Source organism: Petaurus breviceps, unplaced genomic scaffold, assembly GCF_028583685.1.
Source record: "Petaurus breviceps papuanus isolate PSGF00001 unplaced genomic scaffold, PetGlider_PUasm1.0 178, whole genome shotgun sequence".
NCBI lineage: Eukaryota > Metazoa > Chordata > Mammalia > Diprotodontia > Petauridae > Petaurus > Petaurus breviceps.
In genome coordinates this window covers 25276403-25289755 of record NW_027185777.1, presented here as the reverse complement: position 1 = coordinate 25289755, position 13353 = coordinate 25276403, and the positions used below count along the sequence as shown (strand labels likewise).

Below are 13353 nucleotides of genomic sequence, written 5' to 3'. Positions count from 1 at the left end.
CAAATGATTGGTTTGACCCAGCATAGATCAAAGGCAGCTAAGAGGAAGCTACAGCAATTCATCCATCAGCTATACCAAACTCAGAACTAAACTTACAAAACTTATGTTGTTTTTGTTGGGTCATTTAAGTCATGCCCAACTCTTTGTGACCCTGTTTGGGGTTTCCTTGGCAAAGACACTGGAATGGTGAGTCATTTCCTACTGCAGCTCAGGAAACTGAGGCAAAAAGGATTAAGTGACTTGCCCAGTCACACAGCTAGTAAATGTCTGAAGATTTCAACTAGTGAAGATGAGTCTTTCTAACTCCAAGCTATCCACTATGGCACTTAGCTGCCCAGAGTTATGTAGAAACTGCTTTAAATTTGAATCTGCACTCCCCAGGGACCAAGATGATGGATGTATGGGAGAATGCACCTCTAGTATCAGGGTTAAGATGGGGGATATATTTAATTTAACAAGGCAGACCCCTCCTCATCACCCACCCAGCAGTGCTCATTGCTAACTTCTCTGTCATCTCTATTGGTCTCCCTGAACTCTCATCATCTTGCAGGAGCCAATCTGCCTCGTCACTCAAACCTCATCTGTAACATGTGACTCTCTAATTAGAGGGTAGAACCAATTGGAGGGAGAGGGAACAAGACAGACTTCTCCTAGCTCATCTCATTTCCCACCCATCAGCGCTTATTTTGGATTTCTTTGCCATCCACCCCCATTCACATCCCCCTTTCCCACACACTTTTCAACTTTCTTTTTTGTTCCTTTCCCCCCCATTAGATTGTAAGCACCGTGAGGGCAGGGACTGTCTTTCTTGTTTGCATTTTCCCTCCCAGAGCTGAAGTACTTAGTATCTAGTAGGTGCTAAATAAATGTTTATTAGTCTGTAAATACTAACTTCTGTTTTTGTTATCTTCTGAGTCAAAACCTTTGGTAAAAGCTAATTAGTCTTAAGAGCTTAAATGCAATTGGAATGCTAATCACTAGCTGTTAACTTTGAGGAGAAAGCAAACCAAAATAGGGACTTGAGCTCTAGGTATTAGAAAAAATAGCCCAAATCTCTCCAGAATACTCCCTAAAACCCTGGGGCAGATATAGCCAGTTTAGCTCTAGAAACCTGGCTCATCCTGTGGGATCAGGAACTTTGGAATTCATAAAGTATGCATTTAGAAATAGGTAGGAAATAGAAAATTTGTTACATTATTAAAGTGCACAGAGGTCAGAACAATTAAAAATGCTAGATCTTGTGGATGCACAGCTCTTTGAACTTTATGATTGCCATCCCCTTATGACTAAGCCTCCTTTCTGAATCATAACTGAGACACCTTGGATTTCCTTGGTCTGAAATAACTGAGGTTGATTAGCAGATAGCTTTTGGCCTTCACCTATATCATTTTTCATCTGTCACTCTGTAGGAGCACTGTGATCCATGCTAAAGATGGTGTATAAGGTACATACAATGAAAAACAGCAGGGTTGGCCATTGTGACATGTTCACTCTGCATGACCAAACTCCTCTGTGTTTGCCAAGAACTGGACTCAGGAGCTTGTGCTTGGGGCTGTCTTCAGAGAGAACCAGTATGGAATCCCATGTCTTACTGTGGTCCACTTCACAGCTTGGCTCAGCTCTACTGGGCATGAAACTGCAGTGTGAGGTCTGGAGAAAAAAAAGAAAATGAAGTTATGCACTTCTGTGTGCTTTAAGAAGGAGATAAAGAAAAAGAAGAGAAAATAGGAGGGAGGCAGGAAAGGATGAAAAATTGAGAGAAAAGAGAGAATGAAAAAAGAAATAGAAGAAAGGGAAAGAAGAAAGATGGAAGGAAGCAGAGAAGGAAAAAAAAGGAAGGAAGAAAGGAAGAAGAGGGAGGAAGAAAAGTAAATAAAGGAAGGGAAGAAAGAAATAAAAAGGGAAAAGGAAGTAAAAAAGAAAAGATGTGGAAAAAAAAGGATTTAAGGGAAGGAAAAATAGAAAGCAAAGAAGGAAGAATAAAATATGGAAGAAAAAATGAGAGCACATTATCTCATCCAATTATTTCAATCTTTTTTGGAGTTCTTAGTGTTAATTATTCCTGTTTTCTCTCCCTTCTCATTCTAAAGGTATTCTAGGTATGGTGTACTGTATATCAAGAGTGTTATAGTCAGGAGGGTCAGGGGATTTGGATTAGAATCTTTTTTTGAAATTACTGTGTGACCATTGGTGAATCACATAAATTCTCTGAGCTGAAGTTTCCTTATCTGTAAAATGGGGATAATACTGGCACTAACTTAAAAGATAGTTATTAGGACAGGGCTTTGTAAATTTTAATGAGCTATAGAAATGAAGGTTATGTTTATTTCTAAAAAGTTAGAATGAATTAAAAGAAAATTTGTTTCCAGATTTTTGAAAAAAAAATCTATGTAACTTCTCTGGAGAGAAATAGAGGTACCTAGGGATGTTTACATAATTATAATGGGGATCACCTGCCCTAGTTTCCCTTGATTTATGCTGCTTCCAACCTTCATGGGCCCATGCGGCAGTAGAAATAAGGCTTCATTTGGAGTCAGAGGACCTGAGTTTATCTCCTACTTTTGCTATTTGCTACCTGAGAGACAATCAGTTTCCCTGGATTTAAACTTCCTCAAATGAGGCAGTTGGAGATGATAACTCCCAAGGACTCTTCTAGCTCTAAACTTATGAAGCTATCTCTGTTAAGAAACCCATTTTCTCATCTGGAAGAACAAAAGGTCTAGAATATCAAGGGAATTAATGAAAAGAAATGTTAAGGAAGGTGGCTTAGCCAAAACCAGATCTTAAATTGTATTATAAAGCAGCAGTCATCAAAATTACTTGATACTGGCTAAGAAATAGAGGGGTACAGCAGTGGAAAAAGCTGGGTACACAAGACACAGTAATCAATGATTATAACAATCTACTGTTTGATAAGCCCAAAGACCCCAGCTTTAGGATAAGAACTTACTATTTGGCAAAAACTGCTGGGAAACCTGGAAAATAGTATGGCAGAAACTGGGCATAGATGAATGTCTGACACCTTACATCAAAATAAAGTCCCAATGGGCATATAATTTAGATATAAAGGCTGATACTATAAACAAATTAGGGGAGGAAGGAATAGTCCTATCTGTCAGAATGGAGGAATTTGTGACCAAACAAAAGATAGAGGACATTATGAAATACAAAATAGGTAATTTTGGTTACATTAAATTGAAAAGGTTTTATACAAACAAAGCCAATGCAACCAAGATTAGGAAGGAAACAGAGGGACGGCTAGGTGGCACAGTGAATAGAGTATCAGCCCTGGAATCAGGAGGACCTGAGTTCAAATGCGACCTCAGACATTTAACACTTGCTAGCTGTGTGACCTTGGGCAAGTCACTTAACCCCAATTGCCCTGCCTTCCCTCTCCAAAAGGCCAAAAAAAAAAAAAAAAAGAGGAAGCATAAAACTGGGAAAGAATTTTTACAACTAGTGTCTGTGACAAAGGCTTCATTTCTAAAATATATAGAGAACGGAATCAAATTTATAAGAATACAAGTCATTCTCCAATTGATAAATGGTCAAAGGATATGAAAAGGCAGTTTTCAGAGGAAGCAATTAAAGCTGTCTATAGTCATATGAAAAAATCCTCTAAATCCCTATTGATTAGAGAGCTGTAAAGCAAAACAATGCTGAGGTGCCACATCATACCTATCAGGTTGGATAACATGACAAAAGAGGAAAATGATAAATGTTGGAGAAGATGTGGGAAAATTGGAGCACTAATTCATTGTTGGTGAAGCTGTGAGTTGATCCAACCATTCTGGAGAGCAATTTAGAACTATGCCCAAAGGACTATAAAAATGTACATACCCTTTTACCCAGCAATACAGCTTCTAGGGTTGTATCCCAAAGAAATCATAAAAATGAGAAAAGGACACACATATACAAAAATATTTACAGGAGCTCTTTTTGTGGTGGCCAAGAACTAGAAATTGAGGGCATGTCCATCAGTTGGGAATTGGCTGAAAAAGTTGTGGTATGTGAATACAATGGAATATTATTGTGTTATAAGAAATGATGAACAGGCAGACTTCAGAAAAACCTGGAAAGACTTACATGAACCGATGCTGAGTGAAGCGAGCAGAACCAGAAGAGCATTGTACACGGTAACAGCCATAGTGTGTGATGATTGATTTTGACAGACTTAGCCCTTCTCAGGAATGCAAGGACCTAAAACAATTCCAAAGGACTCATGATGGAAAATGCCATACACATCCAGAGAGAGAACTTTGGAGTCTGAATGCAGATTGAAGCAGGCTATTTTCTTTTTGTTCTGTTGTCTTTTTCATGGTCTCTCCCATTTGTTTTAATTCTTCTATATAGCATGACTTATGTTGAAAATGTGTTTAATAGGAATATCTATGTAGAGCCTATATTGGATTGTATGCCATCTTGAGAAAGGAGAGGGAAGGGAGGTGGAGAAAATGTAAAATCTTATGGAAGTAAATGTTGAAAACTAAAAATAAATAAATTAATAAAAACAAATAAAAGAAACTCATTTTCTATCATTGAGGAAATCCTTACAGATGCCTTACTCCCGCTTGTGGAGATGCTAAATCTACTTTGATTTGGCTTCTCCAATAAAATAATTCCCTTTCCATAAAGTTAATTTGGAAGTCTGTGGTTGGGTGTTTTTGTTTGTTTTGGCAGGTAGTTGGTATAGTGGATAGAGCACTGGGTCGGGAGTCAGGAAGAATCATCTTCCTGAGTTCAAATCTGACCTCAGAACTTAACAACTGTATGACCCTGGGCAAGTCACTTTACCCTGTTTACCTCAGTTTCCTCATCTGTAAAATGAGCTGGAGAAGGAAATGGCAAACCACTCCAGTATCTTTGCCAAGAAATCCCTACATTGGGTCACTGAGTTGGATGTGACTGAACAACAACAAACTGTTTTAATCTATACAGGCTGCCCAGTATGGATGAATCAGTTATAAAAAGGATCATTAGGAAGAAATTAACAATATGCTATGATTTCCCCCCCAAAAAATAAAGGAGAAAACGCTTCATACCCATGATAGAAAGAATATTTTGATATACTTACCGGGATAATCATAAAAAGTTTGGTTGAGGCATGGAAGTTCCTCCATCAGCTTTCAAAGAGAAATAATATCCTCCACTGGAAAAAACGAACAAGCAGAAAAGTGGCCTTTTCAGAACTGAATAAAATTTAATGACATTTTTAGGGAAAGGACCCTACGGCCCCCAAAATAAAAAGCTATTTTTCTGTTAGTTACAAGTTTTACTTCCCTTTCCAAGTTCATTTCTTACTGCTGCCTTTATCAAAATGGACTCAGCTGCAAAGCTGTGGTTTAGCATGTTGTATTTCTGTCACCTCTGGGGTACAGCTGGCACAAGTGATAAATCGTGGCCAAGGCAATGCCGAGTGCTGCAGTGAAATGTGATTGGTGGCGGCCTCTACTCATCCAAACCAGACAGGGATTCACTTACTTTAAAAGGGAAAACAGACTACTTACAGCCGCCCAAGTTAATGCTGAAGGAAAAGGCTTCTAGTTAAATCCTGACAAGACAATAATCAGCAATTTGGGAAATCTCCAACCCCCTCCCCCCAATAAAGTGAGGAGCACTGCTTTGGAGCATATCATGTCCCCTTAGTCCCTAAACCTACAATATCTAAAGTTGTCTAAACACACTCTAGAAGCAATGATCACAGAAGCAGACTTTCACCCACTCTAGACATGCTCCACCCCCCTCCATTACTGTAGAATTCCTCACATATTTCCCGCTTGAGTTGTTATTCAAGCATTTTTCAGTCCTACTCCTGTCCCCATTTGGAGTTTTCTTAGCAAAGATACTGGAGTGGTTTGCCATTTCTTTCTCCAGCTCATTTTACAGTTGAGGAAACAGAGGCAAACAGAGTTAAGTGATTTGCCCAGGGTGACATAATTACTAAGTGTCTTAGGCCAGGTTTGAACTCAGGTCCTCCTGACGCTAGGGCTGGTGCTCTGTCCATTGTGCCACCGTCCTTCATTTTTGGAGTTGATTTATTTTACTTAGATCTAGAACTTTGCATTAGTTCTTATTAAATTTATTTGAGTAATTTTGACCTATTATATTATCTTGTTGGGGATGTGAGGGGGGGTACTGAGGGAGCACCTCTGGTGTGAGGGCTTGTCAAGCCCTTTTCAGAGCTGGCCATCCACCTGCCACTCAGCTGTAACCTATTGCTCCAAGAAGCTGTAGCATGTGCAATGGCCATATCTTGGTAAAACTGTCTTGGATTGAAGGTAACCCACATGTCTCAAACCTGTCAGTGAGTCTATCCCAAATATATGAAGACTTCTACCAGCAGAATGGGTAGATGAGAATGTTTTATTCCAGTGGCCATGAAGACAGCTGAGGTGGGTGCTGGGGAGCCCTTAGAGCTTGGTCAGACACCAGGGATTCCAAGGTCATCCACTATATCCTGGGTCATTTCCCATTGTCTTGACTTTGTTTTGCCACTGACCTTCAATGACTCTGGAAGAGAGGGTGAGGCTGACAAGTTTGTCCAACTCTGCCTCAATTACATCTAATTCATGGGCAAGTCAAAACATCACCTCATGATGTCATCGGTCCCCTTTGAAAATATAGGACAAACAATAACAGTTATCTCACTGAGATATTTTTGGACACAGGCTGTTAGAGCTTCCTCTTGGCTTTGTGTCATCCGCACATAGGATAAGCATGCCACCTATTTTCTCCAAGTCATTCATGAACAACTTGTGGAGCTAAACAGGCTAATGAAGAAAATTCTCCCCCAAGTAGACATGAAGTCATTGGTGACTTTAATTTGGGTACAGATGTTCAACTTGATCCAAATCCTCTTATCTATGGCTATGGGACTTTCCTTTGCCTCTCTGGATTCCCCTCAAATTAAATTCTTCACAAATTGTGGCTTGCCAATATTTGTATCCATTTATCATCCCAGGAAGGACCTTTAAAAGCAAGGCTCAGTGAATTGAAAGGTATGCAGCCTGTTCTCTCTTCTCATTCAATTCCAAGCCTAGTTCATTGTTCATGCACTATGTCCATACTAGAAACATGTACTGATGGACCAGCCCTGTGCTTTGATCATCCAAAATTGTGTCATGCCCTGGACAATAGACATTCTTTATCTTCTTAGTTTTTCTGCTTTGAATACTTAGATTGAGATTGTTTGGTGATAGATCTCATTCTGGAGGCTGTCCAGTGCTCAGGGGATACATGTAATCAGTGTGCTGTTATCCCTTTTCCATTTGGTTCTGTTTTCTGATCATTTCCATGACAGTGGAAAATGCCTCATTATCATGGTTCACATGCTTTATAATATACTCCAAAATTCTTCCAGAAATAGAAGTCAAGTTCATGAGTGTTTCTTTTGCAGACTCCATCCTTTTTTATTTTTTGAAAATTGGAACACTATAAACCCTTCTCTACTCCTGTGATGTCTCTTCCATTTTCTTTGGTCTTGTGACCATCACTGACAAGTTGAGTGACCATATCTGCCAGTCCCTTTAGGGATGAAGAATGTAGTTTCTCTGGGCTTGGTGCCTTGAGGGGCCTGGGTTCAGATAATAATGCCTTCCCCTTACTAACTTGATTGACTTTGGGCAAAGCTCTCTTGGATATATTTTTCTCACCTACAGAATGAGAAATTTGGACTGCATGACCTCTAAGGTACCTTGTGGCTCCAAATCCTATGAAATTTTTAATCCATCTTTGCTATTTCCCATGGTGAGCAGTGGTTGTAATTTGAGGATGAGAGAGAGTAGAATGATACTCAAGTACTAGCAGTATAAGAAGGTCTGAGCTTGTCAACTAAAGAAGTCAAGTTTCCAGGTAATTACATTTCTTCCTTTTTGGGAGGGATTTGTAAGGGGGGAAAGATAAAGGAGAAAGTAAATGTAGGTGTGCAGGCTAAAGACTTGAAAAAATATGGGTGGGGCTATGGTACTGGAAGACATTTGGCAAATGATTGTAATAAATGAAAGCTTCCTGGGTATAGTGGAAGATAAGAATATATGTGACATGTGTCTTAGTGAGTTGTAAAGGTGATAGTAATGGTAGGATGACATTGGGGTCAAGGATATCAGGGTTTGTGCAAAAGGGACAAAATACTTAGATTTAATTGAAACCAATTTAGGGAATGGTAAAAAATGGATGTAGAGAGGGCATGGTCATTCTTTTTTTTTTCATTTTTCAAATGCTTTATTAAGTTCTGATTTACATAATTAATTTCTCCCAGATTTCGAGTTACAAATTTTCTCCCTGTTTTTCCCCTACCCACTACCCCAGAATAGCAGTCCCACAGGGTATATTCTCCTCCAATCTGCTCTCTCCCATATCTTCTCCCATACCCCCTTCAACTTTTCCAGTAAGGCATAATGGATCTCTATGCCCTAGTACCTGTATATCTTCTTTCCCAACTACATGTAAGATAGTAATAATAATAGTATATATGTATATATAATTTTAAACATTTGATTTTAAAACTTTGAATTCCAGATTCATTCCCTTCCTCCCTTGTCATCCATCCTTACTTGGAAGATAAGCAGTTCAGTATAGATTGTACATGTGTAGCTAATGCAAAACATTAACATAGTAGATATATTGTAAAAGATTGACTATATTTCCCTCCCTCCTATCCCACCTCCCACTTGTTCTATTCTCTACTTCAATCCCTTCCCTTTTCAAAAGTGAGTGCTTCCAATTTCCCTCCCCCCCAGCCTGCCCTCCCTTCCATCATCCCCCTTCTCATTCCCTTCCCCCTACTCTCCTGTAGGGTGAGATACCCTATTTAGTGTGTATTTCACTCCCTCCCCAAGCCAAATTCAGTGAGAATAAGGTTGACCCATTCCCTTTTGCCTCCCTATTCTTCCCCTCCATTGTAACCCTTTTCCCTTGCCTCTTCTTTATGAGATAGTTTACCCCATTCTGTCTCTCTCCATCTCCTCTCATTATATTCCTCTCTCACCATTTAATTTCCCCTTTTAAGTATCATCTCTTCCTATTAAATTGGTCCTGTGCCCTGTATCTATGTATACCTGTAAGCATATATGCACACATTCACACATGTATTCATATGCCCGTATATCCTCCAATATAGACACACACATATATATGTATGTATATATATATGTATGTATGTATATATATATATATATATATATTCCCTTCAACTATTTTCATACTGAGAAAAGTTTTATCAATTGCAATTATTGTTTTTCCATGTAGGAATGTTAATAGTTCAACTTTGATCAGTAGCTTATGATTTCTTTTCCCCATTTACCTTCTCAAGCTTCTCTTGCTTCTTGTATCTGTATATCAACTTTTCTATTCAAGTCTGTTTTTTTCATTAAGAATGCTTGAAAGTCCTCTATTCCACCAAATGACTATATTTTTCCCTGAAAGATGATACTCAGTTTTGCTGGGTAGGTGATTCTTTGTTTTAATCCCAGCTCCTCTGCCCTCCAGAATATCCTATTCCAAGCCCTTCGATCCTTCAGTGTAGAAGCTGCCAGATCCTGGGTTATCCTGATTGTGTTTCCACAATATTCAAATTGTTTCTTCCTAGTTGCTTGTAGTATTCTCTCCTTGATCTGGAAATTCTGGAACCTAGCTATAATATTCCTAGGAGTTTTCTTTTTGGGATCTTTTTCAGGAGGTGATCGGTGGATTCTTTCAACCTCTATTTTGCCTTCTGGTTCTAAAACATCAGGGCAATTTTCCTTGAGTATTTCTTGGAGGATGATTTCTAAGTTCTTTCCCTGATCATGGTTTTTAGGTAGTCCAATAATATTTAAATTATCTCTCCTGGATCTATTTTCCAGGTCAGTGGTTTTCCCCATGAGATATTTCACATTGCCACAATACTTTCATTTGTTTGGATCTGTTTAATAGTATCTTGATTTCTCTTAAAGTCACTAGCTTCCCTTTGCTCCAATCTAATTCTGAAGCAATGATTCTACTCATTGAGCTTTTGAGATTCTTTTTCCATCTGGCAAATTAGGCTTTTCAAGGCATTCCTCTCCTCATTGCCTTTTTGAGCCTCTTTTGCCAGTTGAGTCAGTCTGTTTTTTAAGGTATTATTTTCCTCAGTCAGGCTGTTGACTCTCAGTTTGTAATTTTCTTGCATTGTTCTCATTTTTCTTCCCAATTTTTCTTCCACTTCTCTTATCTATTTCTTAAGGTCCTCTATGGCCTGGAACCAGCTTGTATTTTCCTTTGAAGCTTTTGTTGCAGGAGTTCTGACTTCACTGTCTTCCTCCTGTTCCATGCTTTGCTCCTTTTTGTCCCCAAAATAGGAGTCTAATGTTGGAGTCTTCTGTTCGTTTTGCTTCCTTTGTCTGGTCATGTCGCCCCTCAGTCACTTGACCCCTGGGCTTTTTGCCACAATAAGACTCTGCCACCAGACAGGGGAGCTTTCATCCCAAATGCTGGGGTTTTCTCAGCTGCTGGGGGTATTAATTGGGTGCCCCCTCTGAGGCCTCCACATGCTCTGCCAAGCTGGTCACACACCCCAGGACCTCCACTCTAGACCGCAATCCAGATCCAAGCAGGTTAAAGCAAGAGAGATTACCCCTCAAAGTGGTCGCTTGGTCCCCCTACACTCTACAGGCCAGTAGCTGAAGCTGCCAGGTGGCGCCAGAGGGGCATCTCAGCAGCTTCTTGCCCTGGGGGCAAAAGCTGATGCCCTCCCAAGTACTGGTCCCAAAGTCCACACTGCACTGACCTCTCACTTTGTCCTTTGCATCTATGTGTTGATGAATCTGGAAACGGCCACAACTGCTGGTGATCTGGAGTCCCTCCAGTTGGTGGCTGGTCAAGCCCACCCTGGGGCTAAAACCTCTGGCTCAGGGGGGTGGGGAAGTCTATGCTCAGCTCCCAGAGCGCTGCACTGGCCTATTCCTGCTGGCCTGCTGGGCTGACCTCAGTGCGAGGTTACCTTTTCTGTGTCATTTTGTGGGTTCTGTACTCCAAAATTTGTTAAGAGTCCCTTTTCATGGATTGGGGAAGGTGGAAGCTGGAGGTCCTGCTTCTACTCCACACCTTGACTCCACCCCCTGGGCATGGTCATTTTGAGGAGGGAGTAGTGCCAAGAGGGAATTGCTATATTTAATATGAAAGTGAAATGATGTTGAGCTGAGGTTGCAGTGAAATCTATTTTTTTTTCCTTTTTTCTTTTTGGAGATGAGATGAACTTGACCCAGGCAAATCAATTACCTAACCTACTAGTGAGGGGTTGAGTTTTCCTAAACATAGGGAGAGAAACCTTCCAAAGGATAAAAGAAAGAGTTTTTAAAAAATCCATCTCTTCCTCATGGCTTTCTCTATCATGGGAATGACTCCACCTTGGCTCTGGAAGGTGTTGTTTCACTCTAAAGGCAGAACAGGAAAATTAAAGTGATAGATTTTCACTGGCCAACCATTTTTGCCTTCTTGCTTTTTTGCTGTTGATTGAATCATGCTCTTGTGCTCACTGGACCTTGCTTCAGTTACTTTTTATACATATTTTCACCTGCCCAGCACTTCTCCCTGCTGGCATGCTGACTCATGTTAATTGCCTTTGCCTACCATAGACTGAATTTGAAACTCTGATAAGTGAGGCATTCTAGCTGTGGAGAGGATTTCCTGTGGACAAGAGAAAAATTTGCTGCACAAATTGCTGTTTGAATGCAAAAAAAAAAGTACCAAATTATGGAAAATCTACATTGGAAGAGATCCCAGTGGTTCTCTCTCTCAATCTGAACCCTAAGAAGTCCCTCTATAGCATGCCTGACAAATGGTCATCCAACCTCTTGAAGTCTGTTAGTAAAGGGTAACCCATTATTTCCCAAAGAAATCCAGCTCAACTTTGGATAGTTCTCATTATTAGGAATCTTTTCTGTCCATTAAGCTTAAATTTTCGCCCTTTGAAACTTATACTAATTGTTCTTGGCTCTACCTCTTGGGGCCAAGACAAATGAGGTGAATCCCTTCTAGATGAGAGCCCTCCAAATACTTGAAGGCATTTCTCATATCCCCTCTAAATATTCCCCTAGGGTATATGGGCTATTCAAGGAGGACCAGCACCTCTGGTGTGAGGGCTTTACTTCTCAAGTCACCTTCACCCAACTCTCACTCATGGCTCCAAGAAGCTGCAGCATGTGCCCCGGCCACACCCTGATAAAACCATCATAGCTGATGGGCTAAACCAGGATGAGGGTAGTTGACAGGCCTCAAACCCATTGGTGAATCAGGAAAATGTCTACCCTAATGAGGTGAAGACTTCTCCCAGAAGAATGGATGGATGAGAGCAGTTTGTTCTGACATCCATAAAGGAGGCTGAAGCAGGCGTTCTGGATTTTTTAGAGCTTAGTCAGACATTGAAGACGCCAAGGTCATTCACTGCATCCTGGGCTATTGCCAGATATTTTGACTTTTGTCTGGCCAGTGGACTTTGATGACTCCAGAGGAGAGAGGAGGCTAACAACTTTGTGCAACTCTGCCTCCCTAAAATCCAATTCACTCAAGAGTCAGAATGTCATTGACCCCATGATGTCATTGGTCTTCAAAAACAAAGGACAAACAAGAGTACCTAGCAAATGTTCCCCTCAAATCTCAGCTTAGGAGGATAGCAATGACACAGAACCACTTCTTTGGGAGATTTCTGTTCAGAAGAGCATTGGGTGGGACCCAAGGAAAGGCCTTATCTCTTTGTATGAATATTCTAGGAATTTCTGGGGATGAAAAAAAAGTTGGTGGCGAATGGTAAAATATTCTATTAAAAATTAATTCCAAGCATAGAAATTGAGTCTCCCATGAATGAAGCATGATCTTTACACAACTGATTATTTCTAAGCCCTTTGCAGGCTCTGACATTTCACTTCCTTTAAAAACAGGTATCCTTTGTTGGGCCTCATGCACCTGCTTGATCGAGACTCTTAGGGTGAAACAGACCTGCTAAAGGGATGCAGAATTGTAATGGTCCTATTTTTGGCTTCCTCAATGCCAAATGAAAAGATGCCTTAGAGAATCACCTGTATACTCTTTATCCTAGATACCTACACATGACAAGTGTGTCTTCCAGATGAAATCACTTCTCTGAGAAGATGGGGTGAGTCTGACACCCTTGAATAAATGGACCTGCATCTTTTTGGTTTCTGTTTTACCTTTCGCCTTTCTAAAATGTAAACCTACTGCTCTATTTTTGGGATAAGAGGGGAACGTCAAATCATTATTTTAAAAATGAAGTTGGAAAATATAGTCAACACGTAAGAAACGGATAAAGGAAGCTAACTGTGCATTCAGTTGGAAAAAAAAAAAAGAATTACACATTTATCCTGCTCTGCTGAGACTGGC

At 40.2% G+C, this 13353-nt stretch overlaps 1 long non-coding RNA gene across 1 annotated transcript; it reads right to left on the bottom strand.

Moving 5' to 3' along the window:
- Positions 1–571: 571 nt before the first annotated feature.
- LOC138159791 (uncharacterized) lies at positions 572–5690 on the bottom strand. The gene is made up of 4 exons (XR_011167979.1): positions 5508–5690; positions 5075–5149; positions 4087–4200; positions 572–1650 (listed from the first exon to the last, which is right to left on the bottom strand). It is a non-coding gene; the product is annotated as an uncharacterized lncRNA (long non-coding RNA).
- Positions 5691–13353: the final 7663 nt, after the last annotated feature.